The sequence below is a fragment of the Cydia splendana genome, chromosome 4 (genome assembly GCF_910591565.1).
Source record: "Cydia splendana chromosome 4, ilCydSple1.2, whole genome shotgun sequence".
NCBI lineage: Eukaryota > Metazoa > Arthropoda > Insecta > Lepidoptera > Tortricidae > Cydia > Cydia splendana.
In genome coordinates this window covers 21,036,431-21,057,280 of record NC_085963.1, presented here as the reverse complement: position 1 = coordinate 21,057,280, position 20,850 = coordinate 21,036,431, and the positions used below count along the sequence as shown (strand labels likewise).

Below are 20,850 nucleotides of genomic sequence, written 5' to 3'. Positions count from 1 at the left end.
TGTAGAACTGTATTTTGTTGAATTTGTTCCCTTTCTTCAGAGGTTTTGTTTAAGTCGTTTAAGAAATTATTTTTTAGGGATTCAAACACGTCTGGTTCGATGTCTGGTTTCAATGACTCTGGCCCATAGTCTTTGTCGGTAGTTTTATTTTCGACACGTGTATTTAGACGGAGTTTTGCCTTAGCATTTTTTTTTTCTTTTCATATTCTTGCTTACGCGTTCACGTTCTAATCGTTTTAAAGTACCCTGTGGACTTCTTCCGGCGTTCATTGATTTGTATAACAGAGATATTGATTTTTTTTTCGTTAAATGATACCGCAGCTGCTAGACATCTCGTGTGGTAAGAACTTTTTTTGGAAAAGTTTATCCTTTTGCCGCCGACAAATTTGGCTATTATGCTGTTATATCGTTCCACAACGTTGCTGTCGACGTCGTGTATCAAGCTGCGGGCATGACTAGCAACATATTGTGTCAAAAAGCAGATTTTCTGCCATAAAGCGCTTGAAGACAATTTTTTAAAGCGATTCTCAACTTCACCTACTTTGTGACAAAAATATGGTCGACACTTGGAATGGTCGCCGAATCCGTGATGATGACTAAGCAAAATGTCTTTGAAAAGAAGTTGAACATCTGAATTTGTTTTATGTTTAGCCATGGCTTTGCAGATGACTGCTCTCGTGCCTAAAATAGTATTTCTCGATATAAGCCCTCTTAATTTTTTCTGATACTTTGTTTCAGTAGTAAGGTTTTTTAATTTATTACAAAAATTTCGTAATATGTGATTACGGCACTCTACTTTTTCGACGGTGACATCTGAATACGGACGTGCTTGTAAATTTTTTGCGTAGGTGCTGGCGTCACCGCCAGTAATTAATCTTTCATATATTAAACCATGCATTTCAATGGATTTGTTGAATCCTTCGACAATGATGTCGCTCTCCATACTTGTTGAAGAACCATTGTAATTTTTGTAGCATGCATGCTCCGGAGTAGTTGTTTCTTTTTGCATAGGCGCATGTGCTACAATATTTATTTTTAATGCCAAGATATAAAAAATGTCCTGTTCTTCCGATAATCGATGCGACACCAGAGGATGCGTTGTAGTTTTTTTTATACGAACGCTTGTTCCAATAGCCATCAGCAACTACGTCTATTTTCGGAATCTCATTTTTTACGCGACCTTCTAATGCCCATTGTTTTTTTGTCAACAGAATCAATGCATAAAGCTGCTGAAGAAGAAAAACAATTGGCATTAGAAGAAGGTCGCGTAAAGAATGGGATTCCGAAAATAGACGTAGTTGCTGATGGCTGCTGGAGCAAGCGTTCGTATAAAAAAAACTACAACGCATCCTCTGGTGCCGCATCAATCATCGGAAGAAGAACAGGAAAAATTTTATATCTTGGCATTAAAAATAAATATTGTAGCACCTGCGCCTATGCACAAAGAAAAGAAACAACTACTCCGGAGCATGCATGCTATAAAAATTTCAGTGGTTCTTCAACAAGTATGGAGAGCGACATCATTGTCGAAGGATTCAAGAAATCCATTGAAATGCATGGTTTAATATATGAAAGATTAATTTCTGACGGTGACGCCAGCACCTACGCAAAAATTTTACAAGCACGTCCGTATTCAGATGTCACCGTCGAAAAAGTAGAGTGCCGTAATCACATATTACGAAATTTTTGTAATAAATTAAAAAACCTTACTACTGAAACAAAGTATCAGAAAAAATTAAGAGGGCTTATATCGAGAAATACTATTTTAGGCACGAGAGCAGTCATCTGCAAAGCCATGGCTAAACATAAAACAAATTCAGATGTTCAACTTCTTTTCGAAGACATTTTGCTTAGTCATCATCACGGATTCGGCGACCATTCCAAGTGTCGACCATATTTTTGTCACAAAGTAGGTGAAGTTGAGAATCGCTTTAAAAAATTGTCTTCAAGCGCTTTATGGCAGAAAATCTGCTTTTTGACACAATATGTTGCTAGTCATGCCCGCAGCTTGATACACGACGTCGACAGCAACGTTGTGGAACGATATAACAGCATAATAGCCAAATTTGTCGGCGGCAAAAGGATAAACTTTTCCAAAAAAAGTTCTTACCACACGAGATGTCTAGCAGCTGCGGTATCATTTAACGAAAAAAAATCAATATCTCTGTTATACAAATCAATGAACGCCGGAAGAAGTCCACAGGGTACTTTAAAACGACTAGAACGTGAACGCGTAAGCAAGAATATGAAAAGAAAAAAAAATGCTAAGGCAAAACTCCGTCTAAATACACGTGTCGAAAATAAAACTACCGACAAAGACTATGGGCCAGAGTCATTGAAACCAGACATCGAACCAGACGTGTTTGAATCCCTAAAAAAGAATTTCTTAAACGACTTAAACAAAACCTCTGAAGAAAGGGAACAAATTCAACAAAATACAGTTCTACAAGCAGAAAGCGGGGAATGGTTAGAGCTTAGACGCACACTGCTAACGGCGTCAAATTTTGGAAAAGTGATCAATAGACGTCCAAATACCAACTGCGCAAATTTTGTAAAGGATCTGCTATACAAAGTCAACATCGATCACGTGTCTTCAATAAAACACGGCAAAGAGAACGAAACGATGGCTCTTAAACAATTGGAGAAAGAACACAATCTCTCCATAAGGCCATGTGGTCTACACATTGACGCTGAGTTGCCTTTTCTAGGTGCAACACCAGATGGCCTTTGTGGAGATGACATGATCATAGAAATAAAATGTCCTATCACAGCCCACCGAATGGGCATTGACGAAGCCATAAAATGTAAAAAAGTTACCTTTTGGAAGAGAACCAAAAAAGGTGAAGAAGTTAATAAAAAACACCCATGGTTTTATCAAATACAAGGCCAGCTCCATATTACAGGTAGGAGTAAATGTTTGTTTGCCGTTTGGAGTAGTGAGAAAGAAAAACTAAAAACTGAAATAATTGTCCGGGATGATCAGTTTTGGTCAGAGAAGATGGAATTGAAATTAAAAGATTTTTATATACGGTGTATACTTCCAGAACTGATAGACCCGAGACACCCTCGTGGGTTACCGATTCGGAACCCAATCCAAAAAGAAGACAAGGAAAATCATAAGCCAGACGATAAAATAGGACAAGACATGGCTTCATCTAGTATATGTTTGTCTATTCCTACTTTTTCAAACCCTGTTGATAACCTGCAACCTGTATGCTCTAAATATTTAAATTTTGATAGTTATTGAAAATGTGTGATATATATAATAAGTTTTTAGATTTTTTCCTCTATACCAGTATACTCCTAATGGTCTACCTGCCAAATATCAAATTCTATGTCATCTGGAAGTAGGTTAGGTTTTTGATCAATAAGTCTAAATTAATAAGTATGATGACACATGTTGAATTTTACAACAAAATCCAGTAAAATAGATAGCAAATGAGCAATTTATCACAATATTGTGGATATTAAAAAAATATATGGAAATAATACAAAAGTACAGCGCCTGAAAGTTTCAAAATTAAAGTTTTTTTTCAACTTCCAAATACTACAAAAATAAGGATACCATTCGATTCCTCACATTTTATCCAATAAAAGATTGTATGGAAACTATATACATAAACGCAATATTTCACAGACAAAATCGCAATTTTCTTGTTTTGTTCATACTTCAAGATGGACTCTCTGTGACCTTGACGTTTTGTTCGGGGCGTTTCGCGAGTGAAGTACGACTGTCGGACTTTGACTATCATTTCTGACTTTTGTATTCCTTGAATGCAATGGATCCTATATAGACTTTTGATCCTAAAGACATACCTGATCGAATGATACCATAAATGAAAATTAGTCATCTAGCCTATTATCGATATATGTGTTTTTCTTCATCAAATTATCAATAATTCTCAGTTTTTAGATTGTTCCCTCTATAAACTCCTAATAGTCTACCTTGGTGCCAAATTTCAAGTTTCTAGGTCAGCTGGAAGTGGGTTAGGTTTTTGATCTATTAGTCAGCCAGTCACAAAAATGCCGGTTTTTAAACGTTAATTTATGAATAACTGTTAGAGCTACGTTTACGAAATTTTGTATTCTAGACAAGATAAGGGGCTTGAATAAATGTGCAAAATTTGTGAAGTGGTTTGTTTAACCCTCGTGCCTTGAAACTAGGGCTTCCAATACCGGGATCCCGGGATTCCGCAATACCGGGATCCCGTCTGTTTAAACGCATTTTTCAATACCGGTATTTTTTAATGCAATACCGGGATCCCGGTATTTTCAAAAACAAGGAAAATGTGCCGATTATAATAACTATTAAAATCATTGAATTCGGCTGTATCAAGAAGATTACTACACTTCAGACGCATTTAACTGGCAGCACGACCTTATGTATTGAAACAAGATCTGTGCATATGCGTTAGATAAATATTTGGTGATGAATTCTGATGTTCACGATATAATATTAATATAATAAGTTCTTAAAATTATATCAAAAAGTTTATATCAAAGATTTTTTGGCGGCAAATTTGAATATAGTGGCTGGTTTATTAGGTTGAACTAAAAATTTGACTGGTGAAGTCAACAAGGCGGATAAAATGATTGCCAACCTGGAGGGTGAAATGATAATTATTGTAGATGGCGTTTATTGTTTAATATCCTAAGCTAAGGACATACATAACTGGTGTTATGTTAAGCCTTTTTTAAATAAAACTCAAAAAAATTAAGCAATTTATAGTCAATACCGGGATCCCGGGATCCCGGTATTAATGACGACAGTTTCGGTATTAATACCGGTATTGAATAGAGTCCGGTATTTGGAAGCCCTACTTGAAACCCTCGCAAAGCTCAAGATTCCATTTTCGGTATTGAGAAGGACCAATATCGAAATATCCGGATCCCGGGATGTATTATTCGTTGTTAGGTTGAAACTTGGTTAGGGCATGCAATATCGGATCGTTCTCAATCCCGGGATTGATTTCCGATATTGCATGTCAATCCCGGGATTTCAATATTAACACCGGTATTTTGATATTAATTCAGATTTTTGCAATATACCAGAAAAAAAGCTAATATATTTGACAATAAAGTAGATCCGAGTACCTATTTGATATAATTTCAATTTGAGACCTTTACACGTTCCTGAGAAAAAAGGTCTTGACTCTTGACTGAGTGATTCCACGAACCTATGGAACCCTCTAAAATGAATAAATTTGATTTACAGTCATATGGTGCTATTTTACAGCACTAGTGCGATAATTAGCAATTACGTGACTATGTCGAAAATTCAAGGGGCCATATGTATGTAGGTACTGTAAAACGTTGTACGATACATGTGCGAATAGGTAATTCGCAACTCGTGTCGATTCAAAACACTCCCTTCGGTCGTGTTAGAATTTATCGCCACTCGTTTCGAATTTCCTATTTGCCGCACTTGTAAACGTAATGTAGGTAAGTAAGTACTATTACAATATGGTGCTTTACTTTACCGCATTAGTGCGATAATTAGCACATTACGTAACTACCTATGTCGACAATTTAAAGGGTCATATTATGTACTGTAAAACGTTGTACGATACATGTGCGAATTACCTATTTTTCTCACTTGTATCGGTATGCCCTAACTTTTTAATAAATATCGATGATATACCTGCACAGTATACCTAATAAATAATGATATTATAGAAAACATGCAGTCATTAATTTGTTTAAATATAAACTGTATTTACCCTTATAGTTAAATATTATTGAAATAAGAGTTGACTTCATTAAAAGCAAAAAATGAATATTTAATTTACACTATGTTTCATTTATTTTTCCCATTTAACTTTAACGCCATCTATGAGATGCAGCATGCTTTTTTTCAGTATTTACTAATACGTTTTACAAATCAGTGTCCTGTTAGTTCATTTAAGTCACTACTTCTTGCGTGGCGCTGTTGTATCGTCATTGTATCTAGGGGCGGGACGGGTGGCGTGAGGAGAGGCTCGATTGTAGATTTCATTTGGGTACGGGAACGGCCTTAACTTAAATACGCGATTAAGTCCCGAGTGCAGTTTGATAATGAAATATAATTACTAAAAAAAATCGGGCAAGTGCGAGTCGGACTCGCGCACGAAGGGTTCCGTACTATATAAAAAAAAAACAAAAAAAAAAGCAAAAAAAAAACGGTCACCCATCCAAGTACTGACCACTCCCGACGTTGCTTAACTTTGGTCAAAAATCACGTTTGTTGTATGGGAGCCCCATTTAAATCTTTATTTTATTCTGTTTTTAGTATTTGTTGTTATAGCGGCAACAGAAATACATCATCTGTGAAAATTTCAACTGTCTAGCTATCACGGTTCGTGAGATACAGCTTGGTGACAGACGGACGGACGGACGGACGGACGGACGGACAGCGAAGTCTTAGTAATAGGGTCCCGTTTTACCCTTTGGGTACGGAACCCTAAAAAACATGTTTATCATTTATTTTATTTTGACTTTTGATAACAATATGTGTAACCAAAGTCAAAAACAAATGCAGCGAAATAAATCCATTGTATTTTAGAATTAACTAAATTAGATCTAATATAGGTAGGTACTATATAGCCTAAGCCCTCTCGCGCATGAGAGGAGGCCTGTGCTCAGCAGTGGGACGTATATAGGCTGAAATGATGATGATGATGATGATAGGTAGGTAACGGGGTTAGTAATTTAATATTCTGAAACCCAGACAATAAAAAAGTCTGTAAAAGTGAAGCTTTACTAAGTTAAGGTTACTTTTTGAGTTCCACAGCAGCAGTTACAAGTGCGCGATATTACAGTTAATTTCCTTCATAACTTGCGTTTCTGTCTTTGCCGCATTGCTGTCGCGATTAGAAAGTTCAACTCCTTCACTCATATTATCAATAATTGGCAGCATTTCCCGTTTCTTAATTACTGCTACATCATCGCTGTAGTCACAATCGGAATATCACCTTAACGCTAACTTCTTGACTATGACAAGCGTGGTTGACTTAACTTTATCCATTCACTATTCATCTGCCAATTTAACTTCAAAATTCGAACTGAATGAAACTCCATTTTTAAAACGGAACAGATAAGTGTTGCCAGTATTAGCCAGTCCAAGTTACTGATGCGGTTCCCATCGCTTGCCGATTATACCGCTCAGGCGAACCAAGAAACTATCGCGACTCCAAATATCGAACGTCTATTTTTAACAAGGTTTTATTAGGTCGACCTGTATGTATAATGTAACTAACTATGTAATGGAATCTAAGGTAACTAATTTAACCATCTTCCAAGGATCGTAGCGTCATGAAAATTGGAAGCTGTATGTAGTTCTGATGACAATAGAATAATATGGTACTGTCGAACTGATCTGATGATGGAGACAGGAGGTGGCCATAGGAACTCTGTGATGAAACAACGCAACCTAATTGTGTTATGGGTTTTTAGAATTGTCTCGATGAGTATTAGTTGTCTGTCGTAAGAAAAGTACAGTCAGCGATAAAAGCTTGAACCAAAAATGAAATTTTTGCCAAAAACTTATTCCATTGCTCAAATATGCAAGAGAAATAAAAAACAAATTACTTAACTGTATAGTCCTGCCGGACAGCGTAACTTTTTAAATTTTTTCCTTTAATATAAAATTTGGAATATCGCTCGCAGACGTATCTGCTTGTTTAAAAATTGGTTTACTTAAGTGTAATAGTAAAATCCCTTTGATTGACCTTCTTCTTAAAAATACAGTAGAGACTCGCTAATGCGGCCGTCCCTATAATCCGGACGGTCTCTCTTGGATGATAAGTCCCACTGTCGGCTAAGTGTTGTAGTTACGGAGTTCCACTTGTTTTGTAGTTGAGCCGCCAACTCGCGCGTAACTCGGAACCACACAGGAATCGATGAGGTTGAATCGAATTCATAAGTTATTCAACACCGGCCCGACTCGACTGACTCGATTATCGGCGTGACTCGGCTAAAGGAAACATTAGCGACCGTGTTACTGTAACTGGCTGGTAGGGAACAATGACGCATACATTAGACTTTTTTTTTCATTTCGCGGAAAAGTAGTCAGTGTTTTCTAAGTACCAATTTTTTTAGGTAAATGTTAAAAAGCTTTGTTTGATCTATCTTTTGTTGCCTTCTAATTTCCTGGTTTGCGCCTTCTTAACACCGAGTTATCATAACTTTATCACGGACTGTAAAATACCAGTTCCAATATTACCGAACGTCGTATCGATCAGTCGTGCCCCCACCCCCGTATCTATGTGGGGGGTGTTGCTCTAGCGACTAATTTAATTATGGACTTTAATATTTTTCACAAACTTTCCCTGGAGTCTATTTTCGCGTCTTCTCTGGAGCTTGGAGAATTATAGTCCAGGATTCGTTTATTAGAAGTTTTATTCGAATACCGCTTTATAAAGATACCAATACGAAAATTTAAAATTATATTGCTAAGGAATGCAATCGGAATCACTTCAATATTCTAGTTGCATATGTCATAAGGTCACCAACGCCTCTATACTCAAGGATCTCGGAGTAACCACCAGGATCTCAACCACATGTCTCCGGAGAGTATACTTGAATTCTTCGGACACATAGCCAGGAAGACTGGTAACAACCTGGAAAAGCTAATGTCACTGGTTCGGTGGAAGGAAAGAGAAGGGGCCGCAGTCCAACGCGATGGTCCGACCAGGTTAGCAAATCGCTATCCATGAAGGTCCGTGATGCCTTAGAAGTCGCAAGGGATCGGATAGGCTGGAAATTAGCGCTCCTGCTGCTGGTATGGAAATGTGCTCCACTAGGAGTTCACGACCCTCAGCACTGAGGAGAACGAAGCAAGGAGGAGGATGTCATAAGTAGTATTGGTGCAATAGGTAGTTGAGATCAAGAGAAAGATGTAATGAGAGCGGTATTTTGAAATTAGTGTTAATGTATGTCGTTTTAAAATGAGAGCTTTACATCAATTGTATGGGGGCGGTTTTTTGGCGGTGGGTTCTTGTGACTCTTAATCTTAAATCACATTTGTTCATTCACCTTTTTTGCCGTTATTACTCTATAGGTATGTATAGCCGAAAAACAATAATACCCCCCAGTTTTTAAAAGTCAGTCAAAAAGTGCGAAAAACCATTCCAGCTTATTAAGTGGACTCGCCCGCGGGCAAAATGGCGACACTTTTCTTTATTAGAGCCCCAAAACTCTTCAAGTTCCGAGGTTTTAACACTGCTCATTTCAAGGGGTGTCATTCACGTCCCTTATTTTATTATTAAGTTAATAACAAAACCTGTGGAAGTGGATATTCTTACATTTTATTGAAATCAGTGTCGCTACCACCAGTTTGGCACTGACGCTATCGAGAACGTGTGACTTACTTTCTATGCATCTCGCTCGTACTAGCATATTAAAGCGAGCGAGATATATAGAATATAAATTACGTAGACGTTAGCGTATATGTCAGTTTTGACACCGTCAGTGACTCATGGTACGGTTACTAGAGATCACATTAGACAGAGTGGTGCCCGAAAATTGGACTCGCCCGCACTCGCCCAGCCTATAGGGGAAATGGGAACACAGCATCAGTTTTCACAAGGACGTCTTTTTATTAATTTGTTACTTATCTATATTCAACGTCAGGGTTTTAGCGGCGGAATTTTATGAATTTAAGTTATGATACTTGAGATTTTATAGCGCGCGTTCAAAATCCCAAAATCGTAGAATACTCGTATTTCTTAAATGAAGTTAAATATTTTTCACATTAGCGTGGATGTGCGGCGTAAGCGCCATTGACAATATGGTCCCTTTTCAAAGATAATGCCCCATTTTTGGAACGTTATTAGCTTATAGCGATGTTTGTGAACTCAACTGTACTAGAATCCGAGTAAGCTTAATTTGCATCGACGTTGAAGTAACAAAGTGTGGACATGCAAAGGTCATATTTACATAGGAATATGACATTTATGGTGGCACTATCAGACTTCGTCACAGCTAAATCTGTGCAAAATTAACTCCGTCCGATTCTCTGTCTTCTTTGTCGTTATACTCTTTGCAGAGTGTCATGGTCAACTGACATCATGCACAGATGTTGCTGCACGATTTCTCGCCATTTTCCGCGGTTTGAGGTCATTCTGGCAAACGCGTTCAGGGGTATTTCCATGGCAGATTTAATTTGATCAGTGAATCAGTCCATCGCATAGGTGGCCTTCTACGTATCGTGGCGGTTTTCTTCCGATTCTACGAAACTTATAAAAACCGCTACTTATTCCTAAAGTACCAAAAACCTAACAAACAATAACTTTTTAAAAGCTAAAGAGCTTAGCCCGCCCCAAAGAGCATTTCCTAAAACGCGTGTCAAATTACTTAAGTGTTTTATAGATCTTATAAAAAAGTCCATTAAATTCGGAGCCAGGACGCCCGAGCTGTCGGCCTTAAATGAAATCATTTGATTGAATTACTAATTCCGATAATTAGAGATGCGCACTGAATAATCGACATCGTGGAATAGAATTATCGATAATTCGATATACGTCTACGATATTTTTAAGTCCTTTTTCGTATAATATTACTTGTTGTTTTTCTTTTGTTTATTAGTACCGTCTATTTGATACGAGTATGTAACTTTAGCCTGCTGAAGAGCTGTGTCCACCTCTACCGTCAACGTGATCACGAACCGCTCTGTCAAGAACGATACGACAGAGAAGAAGAGAGAAGAGAACTTTGGCCTGGAGAGTAATGTAAATAAAATGGCTTTCACCTATGTAAACCTAATGAACTCACTAATTAATATTGTAGACCTGACTTTTTTATCCGTTATAACGTGATATTCCGTTATAACGTGATATTTTTATAATGGAGTTGAAATAAAATATCTGGGCTTAAAGTATTAATGATCCAATCAACCAATCCAAACGCAACGCAAACGAAACATTATTGTTTTTCATAAAACCTTTCGTACAATAAACTAAACTTTCGTACAAAGTAAGAATTGACGACGCTTCAACTTGCGGCTAAATAAGAGCTCGAAAAGAAAGACACCGTCCACTTTTCCAACAATACATTATTAGTGGGATAAGGATAACCGATTGTCGGGAAGTGTCAGTCGGGTTAGTGACACGACGCCCTTGATAAGTACTCTATTACCCGCCATCAAAAAGGCTTAAGCGTCGAGCATTCGCTATTAAGATGTGTCCTTTTATATAAGTGTGCTTTATCTGACGCTGCCACTCGCCATCGCAAAGGATTACGAAGATATTAATATAGCTATTTATGTGGTAGTAAAACATAGTTTGAGAGGCTTTTTGTGGGTTATTTATTAAATCATGCTCGGTAAAGATAGCGATAGCGATTTAAGAGATATGGGGTATAACCGTTTTATACAAAATACTAGTACCTATCACATGGTAAAGGGACATGAAAGAAACATTACATAAAGTTAAGGTACTTTAGGCTTTATTTAAATGTGATTAATGTTCAAAAATGTTTTAAGGTCTTGAAAATATTGAATAAGAATAACTAAATGTTCGTGACCTTTAACATATGTCTCTATAATATTATATTGTTTGTTTTTGTTTATTTCATTCGGTTTTAATAAATAATATAAATTACACGTAAATAAAAACATTTCAGGCTAAAACAACCTATTGTGAAATTGTACCTACAAATTAAATTCATTATGATCTCATTAAAAAGCTCCAAATATAGAAGCCTCGTAATAAGATCCCTTCAAAAATATAATGGCTGGATAATAACTAGTATACTTGGAAAAGAAATATACATTTATTTTAATATGAAATACGGTTTTCTCTCCACCTAGTTCGCGTAATTGAATCTGGAGCGTTTATAACCGATTTAAATAGCACTTATAAAGTTCTCCTGAGACTGAGACGGTGGTACTTTGGAATTGTGATAAGCGATAAGCGATATAGACGAAAAATTTAGATACCTATTATGACTATATTGTTACAATAGAAGAGTCTATCTCTAGTAAATTAAATTATTCTAGACTCTGATAAACAATTGTGACGATTAATGCGTTATTTTAGTTTAAAGACGCTACTTGATGATAGAACGTCAATGTTCCAAAGTCCAGCATTTGGTTAAATCAATAGTTACCTACCAATTTAATATCACCAAACGTAGCCACGACAATTATTAATTGTTAACTCCAAACGAAAATGTCAAGTCGAGTAAGAACTCCAATATTTTTTTTTACATTTGGATTGGCGTTAAGGCGCAATACTTGATATTTGATTTGATTTCATCGATATCGATAAATACAGTCAACGGCCAGCACCTATTTATAACATGTCGATTTATATGTTTTCTTATTGAATGTTAGATAGGCTTTCTAAAAGGATCTGATTTAAGGATCGACAATTTAGATAAATTGAACGTTGGTTTGAGGCCTTGGGCTTTTCACATTTATTCAATTGTATGTAATTGTGTTCCCCGCTCGCCCGTTATTTGTATTACAATTTCAACATGAAATTTAATCAAACTAAAACTAATATTAGAAAGAGATAGGTACAAATGAAATAAACAGCGTCAATGATAGTGACAATCTATTGTCATACGAAGAAGTAGAATGAGCAGACACTTGATCGCAACGCAATTAGTATCGGAATCTTTAACGATGATTAAGCCCACGCACGTCGGACAGGCATCCTTCGAGATGCAGCGGATACGCGTGCTCTGAATCCGATATGTCGGTACATTGGGGCAGAAAACTCTTAAAAAGGTAGTCCGGTCACTGTCAATTCGTAAAAAGCTTGTCACAGACGGAGCGATAATTTATCGTCAGATACCGTAAGATACACCATCTTAATACGTCACGTACGTACGGTACGTTATTTTAATATTGAGATTGTAAATATCTAGTTGTAGTTTTATTAGATTCTGTTTTATATTTTATGTTTCTTTTTGTTCTTCATTGTTATTTTATATAATTTTATTGTGTTATTTTCCAATGCTTTGTCCATAGCTAAAAACATGTCTACATGTTCAACGTGTTCCATTAATTTACAGTAAATGTAAATACATCAATAAAAACATAAATATGAAAGGTATTCCTAAAGGAATCCCATCACATAGTAATTTAATTAAATCTGCACGAGTATTACATATATAATGACCAATCCAAATGTCACCGCATTTAATGAAAATAGGTGATTAATTAAAATAAAAGGCTCATTTCGTCCTCTCCATTCCGAAAGTACAGTTAATTGAAATATTTTTAATCATCCGTTAAATAACGCTTTCGCCAAAATTGACTGGTTAATTAACAATTAACGATTTCGCCTGTAATTTTCGATGCCGCATATGTTAATGTTTAAAATAAGTAGAATTTTTCGTTAAGTTTATTATAGCTAAAAGTTACTTAATGCTGAAAGTCTCATGAGACGTAAATTCCAACTAAACGGATATTTTTTTATCAGTGCGAAACAGTTATATCAATCTAGCTAATCCCCGGCTGCAACCAAACGTGTACCTTATCAATAAGCAATAAAGTTTGAATTCGATAGACAGCTACAGTCTCAAAGGCATTAAGTAGTGCCATTCATTTTGTTCCTGTTAGGTACAAAACACACGGTGCAGTGCGGTGCGGCGAGCCGCGTTTGAATGTATGACGTTGAAGGTGTATTTTTAAGTTAAGGTTCCGTCACACAGGCACGTTTTCAGAGCGGGGCGTGAGCGCGGCGTGAGCGGTTCATATGTAAAAGTGGCGCGTCCCTCTCACGCGCCTGTGTGACGGAGCCTTTAGTATTTACGTGTGCCCGACTTCTAGGCTAAACTTCCTTTCTTATTTTCCACATCTCCTGCTGCGATAACCAACTCGTAGTCAATTTGGGTCCAAATAATGTGTTCAGCCAGAATTGGATTGAACACAGCCTCCAAAAGGCCCTGACCACTGGGGTTAGCATTGAATTGGAATCTCCGCACCAAAAGTAAACGTTATCATTTAAAGAAGACGGTGAACTATATCGTTTGTAGAAGCGAGGGCTGTTATAGGACCTAGAGCGTATCAAAGCCCTTAAGAAGATGGCATCCCATTGTTGATAACTTGATACCCTCTGCTCTAAAGACCTTTGGACATTTCAAGAGACAGTCAAGTCAAGTAAGTTAATAAGAGAGACTCCACACTAGCATTTCCCGAGCGTCGGCGTCTAGTCAACATGGCTATGGCTGCTGCTCGACGCAACGTTGGGGCAACTGCGCAGCGACACAATTTTGCATAACACTAGACGCCGACGCTCAAGAGACACTCTAGTGCAGTGGTTCCCAAAGTTGACTGGGCTCCGACCCACCTAACTGCCAAATTCGGGACCCACCTATAGCCGTCTTAAAAAGGGCATACAACTTTATTGGTTATGCTCAGATTCCCTAGCAGTTTCAGGGCCCACTCAATATTCGATCACTACCCACCAATGGGTAATGCTGCTCTATAGTATGTATCTTTAGGTATTTAAATAAAAGTAAACAAAATTTATCCTCAAATAACCATTTGAGCCAGTTGAGGGTAGATGAAAACATGACATGATCATATAATGTGGATTAAAGTCAGGTCGTTCAGTGACTGATTCAGGCGGTTTTGTATTTGGCTGGTTAACCAATAAATGTTATAACAGTACCCATTGTATAATAATATACTCCGCCTGGTACTCTCTTCCCGTCTTTTCGTGGTCACGTGACTGACACAAGCCTACGTCATCATGCGACAGCGCTATATGATAGTATGCGATAGCGCTATATAAAGTGGCAATGTTATTGTGACGTAGGCTTGTGTCACTCGTGGAAGAGAAGACCATGTTTTATTAGACTATGACAGTACCCGAAAATGTACAAATGATTTGTATACTTTTATTTAAATACCTAAAGATACAGATTAGATAGTGCGTGGGGTGTGGGGTCGTTCTTCAGCAAAACTCGATGGTACAACGCAGCGGTGCGCGACGTAACTTCTCCCCGTGTGTTACGCCTTGAGTGAACAATGGTCTAAGAGACTAATGTGGTCCATTATTCTGGGATATCGTTTACCCTTCTGTCTGGGATCCGCAGACCAGGCTTCAAGCACGCTTATCTGTCTGGAGACGCTGTCTTTAGCTGATTAGTTATTATTCTCTAAGGAAAACGCAATCTCTTTAAACATCTGTCATATGGATTGAATATAGAAACTCGACGAGTTGAAGATTGAAATATTTCCATTGAATAAATAATTTTTCGTTTGTCATCGGGGACCTAGCCAAAATCACGATCGTACATCAAAGCAGATTTTCTAGTTTTTAGACATTTTAAATCAAAATCTGTTCACCCGTTTCATTGCGTCGGGTTTTTTTAATATATATATATGATTTTATGACAACAAATATTTCCGGTAGGTTCAGTATTATTAAGATTCAGCAACAAACATGAACCCACCTTTGCTGAGGAGCGTGAGACGTTATTTTATTAACTTGTACGCTATGTGCGTCAAATGAATAAATAACCCAAGCAAGACGAAAACATACCTGAAACAAAAATACATCAACATTAATAAACAGTGGTTTAAGCATGTTACTGAAATTGAGGACAGCAAGTTTAATTAAACTACAACAAGAAAAAAAATACATATATGAGGAGGGTTGGTTAATGGTGGAGTTCTGGGCCAGGGCTGCGGTAGGGCTGCCCCGTCGCCGAAGACTAGGATTTTTTGAAATTGAAATCTATACAGTTAGTTAATGGGGTTAAACACATTTTAGAAAATGGTCACTAGCATCACTGTGGAGAATAAAATAATAGTTAACGACTCTGGTACAAATATCTCCCGTTTTACTCATTCGAGTCTCAAGTACCGAAAAAAATGTATGCCGCATGCAAGGGTGCAGCGTAAAAATTTGCTCCATTCAGTTATTAAGAAATGTCACTAAGTCTAAATTCATTGGAAAACCACGCGCCTAGAGAAACTACTCTTTTTACTCTGTAAACACGCGTCCCCACGTTTCCTTGTCGGCGCACAGTAAAAGAATGATCAAGGAAGCTACACATAGGAAGTCCTCATAATCGAACGTATGTCCGTAGGTAATTACTAATTAGCTATACGCTTAATGCGCGTGCCTGACTGACCATGAGGAAGCTTGCTATGTTGCGATTATAAAAAGTGCGTATATTTTAACACTGTACGCAACATGTAACAGAAACCGTATGACTTGGAAAAATTACATATTCATCAATTGTAGCTAAGCGTGTTCCGATATGGTACCTACATTTCGAGGATTCTATCTAAACGGTTTTCTCCGTTTCTCCATACAAACGTAGCCCCCATTTTCCTCTCGGGATATTGACATTATGCAAAATATTTGTTCATAACTTGATGTAGGTATTAATAACCATAGCTATGCCCCTAGTACGTTGCTTCTGGAAAAAAATATATGGAAAACTTGGCATAATTAATAGAAGACTTTTTTCAATTGGGATATGTACGTTATGGACCGAAGTTATTTTTCATCAACCCTCCCCAACCCTCCCCCCTCTGCGTCACCCCCCCACACCCCCGCAAAGGGCCCGAAACGCGGTTTTTCTAAATTTTTAAGAAAACCGTTCAAGATATAGAAAAAGTGTGTAGGAACGAAGTGATCCTTAGTAAATTTGCTATTTATCTCTTATACACACTATAGTGCTATCACTTATAGTTTTTGTGAAATCTGTCACCATGTATGCAGCTTTTTTAAGAATTTACGTTTTTTTTCTTTTGTAAGATAACTTTTCTCAAAATATACTTACGATATCGCCAAATTTTGTTTAATTTAAATAAATAGTTAATATGTTCTTTAAAATGGTGTATTATTTATTATTAAACTTCTTCATTTGACGATGCTATGCCATTTTGAACATACATCGTCTTCAAACATTTTTAAGCTCACCGAACATCGTTACTATTAACCACTTTACTGTGAAACAGATCGCACGGTCGCGTTTTTATAGCTTGCCTCACATAAAAGGTAGCCTATAGAAGTGATGTGCGCGTGCCTCCGTGAGGGACAAAATATACGCAATGCGACAATATTAAAAACACGTTTTAACATTCCTGACAATATACCAAAAACAAAAATCTACGTATTTCGGTCGGGTTATTGAAATGAAATGAAATGAAAAATTTTATTTGTTGCCCACCATAACCCATACTAAATTTATGGTGGGGAACAAACAGAAAGTGAGACTGTGACAAGGACAAGCAATAGTACCGCTTTCTTGCTACTCCTACTGAAAGTTCTATAAGTGTATCTCGTTCGGTCATTTGGCCCCTCCCCCGTTTCCTCTCTAATATTGTACCTCTATGTTGCCTCACCATGCCTGTCACGCTCTAACAAGTATGTAAGTGCGAAAGGGACGCGCATAGTGATAGGCGATAAAAATGGAACCGTGCTGCGCCCGCTGACCGAATTTTATACAACACAAACGAGGGTGAACTCACGATTTTTGACCACCACACACATGAAAAGTTCATCATATTCTTCGCGTTGTTCCCGGCATTTTGCCACAGCTCATGGGAGCCTGGGGTCCGCTGGCAACTAATCCCATGATTTGACGTAGACACTAGTTTTTACGAAAGCGACTGCCATCTGACCTTCCAACCCAGAGGGGAAACTAGGGCTTACTGGGATTAGTCCGGTTTCCTCACGATGTTTTCCTTCACCGAAAAGCGACAACTAACGCGAGGAAGAAGATGTGTGTGGTGATCAAAAGTCGTGGGTTCACCCTCGGTTGTGCTGTACCTATAAATTTCGGTCAGGATCCGTTTCATATACAGACAAGTGGTTAATAACGATATTAGCTGACATTGAAAATATTTGAAGGCGATGTATTTTAAAAATGGCATGGGATCGTCAAATGAAGTAGTTTAATAATAAATAACACATACATTAATATAATCACGCCTATTTCCCGGAGGAGTAGGCAGAGACCACGGTTTTCCACTTGCTACGATCCTGACATACCTCTTTCGCTTCCTTCATTTTCATTACATTCCTCATACACGCTCGCCGGTTTAGGGTGCTCTTGACCTGGCCTTTCTTCAGGATTTCCCCGATCTTATCAGAGAAAATCCGCCGAGGTCGACCCCTTCCAACTCCCACTTCCACTTCTCCCGTATACACTCTCTTTGTTGGCCTTCTTTCGCTCATTCTTTCCACATGTCCAAATCATCTCAAAATACCTTTCTCAATTTTAGTCACTACATCAACATTCAGTCCACACTTTTCCCTTATCACACTGTTCCTAATTCTATCTTGCAATCTCACACCACACACACTTCTCAGCGCTCTCATTTCCACTGCATTCACGTGGCTCTGATGCCTCTTCTGCCATACCCAACTTTCGCTACCATACATAAGTGTAGGCACCAACACCCCTCTATGAACAGCCAACCGTGCTTTTTGCGACACCTTCTGGCTGCTCATAAAAGCGTTAAGTGCCCCATTCACACGATTTCCAGCATTCACTCTCCTTTCAATGTCTTTATCATGCTTACCGTCCCTAGTGAACAAGGTTCCCAGATACACAAACTCTTTCAATAAATAATACCCATTTTAAATAACATATTAACTATTTACTTAAATAAAAAAAACCGGTCAAGTGCGAGTCGAACTCGCGTTCCAAGGGTTCCGTACATAAGTCCGACTCACGCTTGACTGCACATTTGTAATAGGTTTTCCTAAAGTATTATTTTGTGTATTTTTTCAAAATTTTAGGCCCAGTAGTTTCAGAGATAAGGGGGGGGGGGGGGGGGGGGGGGAGGAATGGTCGGACAGACAGACAGACGCACAAGTGATCTTATGAGGGTTCCGGTTTTTCTTTTGAGGTACGGAACCCTAAAAGCGTGAAAGATATCGTAAGTGTTATTTGAGAAAAGTCATTAGAAGAAAAAAAAACACTGAAAATGCTAAAAATAGCATCTTCCGTGACGTATTGCTCAAAAACTATAAGTGATAGAAATATAGTGTGTATAAGAGATAAATACAAAATTTAATAAGGATCACTTCGTTCCTACACCCTTTTTCTGTAGCTTGAACGGTTTTCTTAAAAATTGAGAAAAACTAGCTTTTGGACCCTTAGCGGGGGTGTGGGGGGGTGACGCAGAGGGGGGAGGGGAGGGGAGAGTTGATGAAACATAGCCTCGGTCGACAACGTACATATCCCAATTAAAAAAAGTCTTCTATTAATTATGCCGTAATTTTAGCTAATTTCACTGAACTACCCTACGTTTGATTTTTTTCGATTACTTCATTATTGTAAAAAAAACTTTTATAATAATTAAAAATTCGAAAAAAATCAAACGTAGGGGCATTAGCTGTGGTTGATATAGTTAAAACAAATTGTGTCAAAATCTGCGCATCGCTTTTTATAACCCCCATTACCACCATTTATAACCACTCACATTCAAACAATAAATAATTTGTATTTGTATAATGTGCTATATAATTTTTTTATGGGCTTTTGATCCACTTCTGTGCATGCAAGGCCTTATTCCCGCCATTTGGTCCTATTTAATTAAGAACATGATTTATATAAGATAGAAATTAACTTTTAATGCGCCAGTTTTCCCTTAAACTATTTATATTCATAGACAAAACTTCAGTAGTTTTATTCCCAAACATGTAGCTTTTAACTCGTTTTAAAACGAAGGGCATAAATAGAAACAATGTACCTACTGATCCGACTGTATTGCCATAAATAGACATTGTGAATGCCCGTGAAAAGCCGAGGTCGCTGTGAATATATCCAGAGAATGTCGTTGTCCGATACCGAAATACCTCACCGTAGTGTACGTCCTAAATTTACTTCAGTTCAACTCAGAATATACATAGTACAACAACTGATGGAATAGCCTTATGTCATATTTGTTATTTTTATACACGGTGTAACATGAGGAAACCGAATAATTTTAACCACGCATTTCTGAGGTCAAAAGAAAGAAAAAATTTAATACGAGTTTAGGTCAATTTCGACAAAAAATTTTTTTTTGTTTTGTTTTTTCAATTTTTTGAATGTATTTGTACATAAAAAATAAATGTTATTGGTAAACTTGTCATTTAAAATTGATTTTTACATTTTTTTTTCGTAAAACCTACTTTTTGCAAAGTGTTACTTGTCACTTTTTGACATTTATCAATAAGGATATTTAGACTACGTCCCATAGCAGCAACATCACCATCAAAAAGGCCTTTTACACTATGTAACAACCGAAACTTGTTTTCTTTTTAAATAATATTATCTCTGAAACTAGGCGAATTTCAAAAAAGTTTATAGGACATTTTTGTCTCTAAGTAAGTAAGTAACTAAGGAATACACTGTTAAAATAATTCGGTTTCCTCATGTTACACCGTGTAGAATGTATTGTATATTACACTAACAGCTACGCCACTATTTCTTTTACGAGTAAGTACAAATATATTTAAACTATGAACAAAGTCAAATTCACTGATTGCCTATTATGAGCACAAACGCCAAACTGAATGCCATAAATGGTCTAAACACACGGAAATTGTGCACAAATTAAAACAAATGATCAAACTACGGACCGATATGGGCAAATAAACTTACATATTACTGATACAACAATCCCATTTGTTATGCACAATGCTGTTAGTATTGCTCCATTATTGTTGTACGAATAAGCGCGCTTTCACACTGCCCTACTCGATATAAGCTGATAGAATCGGACCAGAGTTAGCTAAAGGTGACGTTCAGATTCCAACCGCACTTGCACTGCTGCGGCAGCATTGCAGCGCGACTGCCGACTGCATTACTGCCGCAAATGTCAAAAATTATGTCACTGTCCGGATTTTTGACATTTAGGAGTTGAGTTAGGAGTAGAGCAGCTGCGATCGGTATCCGAAATGTCGC

At 37.5% G+C, this 20,850-nt stretch overlaps 1 protein-coding gene across 3 annotated transcripts in view; it reads right to left on the bottom strand.

The window, feature by feature from the left end:
- LOC134790202 (syndecan) overlaps positions 1–20,850 on the bottom strand; it is a 596,526-nt gene that overhangs the window by 485,628 nt on the left and 90,048 nt on the right. The window lies entirely within an intron of this gene.